This window comes from Amphiprion ocellaris, chromosome 6, assembly GCF_022539595.1.
Source record: "Amphiprion ocellaris isolate individual 3 ecotype Okinawa chromosome 6, ASM2253959v1, whole genome shotgun sequence".
Lineage (NCBI taxonomy): Eukaryota > Metazoa > Chordata > Actinopteri > Pomacentridae > Amphiprion > Amphiprion ocellaris.
The window spans coordinates 24,395,066-24,396,136 of NC_072771.1; positions in this window are offsets into that span (position 1 = coordinate 24,395,066).

Sequence of the window (1,071 nt, forward strand, 5' to 3'; positions counted from 1 at the left end):
GCAGAAGTCAGTCAAAAATGACCCGGTGAGGTCGTTTTCTTGCAATATCTTCTGTCTATCTGAAATTTTTTTTTTATTATTTCATATTCCAGCTATTCCTCATAAAACATGTTTTTGATTTCACAAAATTTACATTTTTAAGTTACCTTTTATACTTTTAAAGAAATTGTAATGTTTGTACTCTACCTCAAGCTCTTTATTACTGATAATATCATGCAAGAGGTGATGCAGTGCACAAACTTGGAGGGACGGAGAGCAGCAACAGCTGGAGGAAAAGAGTGGAAAAGTGTCAACAAAATGGATGTTGACGTTCTTCTACTGCTGTTCTGTGTAATATTCTTCTTTTTCAATAATCAAAATGTTCAAAATCTGTTATAAAGTGAAAAATAAATGTATTTCAATCATGAAATCATTCTTGTGTGGACAAAAATTCAATACAAACAACAGTACAAATTATTATTCTTAATCAAAATGACAATAATGACATAAAAACACACTGATTCTTATACTGGTCATTTTTGATCCACTTATAGAAGACCGTAAGGTCCAATCACTCGTGCATCTAAGGGTTAAATATCAGTGATAATAAAGCAACGTTACGATATTTGTCCAAGGCCCCTCAATTGTGAATTCATTTGTGATAATTTGTCAACTGTTTGATAAATATTCTGTATGTGTTATTTAGCAGTTAAAGTCACAGCTACATCAACATTTGAGAGTATTGCTCCGAGTGACTTGAAAAGGTTGTGGGTTACATTACAATATTTCACATTTCTAATAACAAAGATGTAAGTTATTATGATTTAGGGGTTCGATTCGTGCACATGCACTGGACATGTAGCTTTACTGCTAAAACACTCAAGTGTTTTGTGAGGTAGACATTGGTCCCATTTCACTTGAAGCCAACAAGAGACCGCCCCATGTTTGCAGATTGAAAACTGCCTTCGGACCACGTTTTTAGCTCCAGACTGAACCCTCTCGCGTGTAGAGGATCTGCAGGGGAGCAGGAAGAGGCTGGTGGGGGAGGACGGAGCTGCTGGTAGGTGCTGCTGTGACATTTGTGGCCGGCAT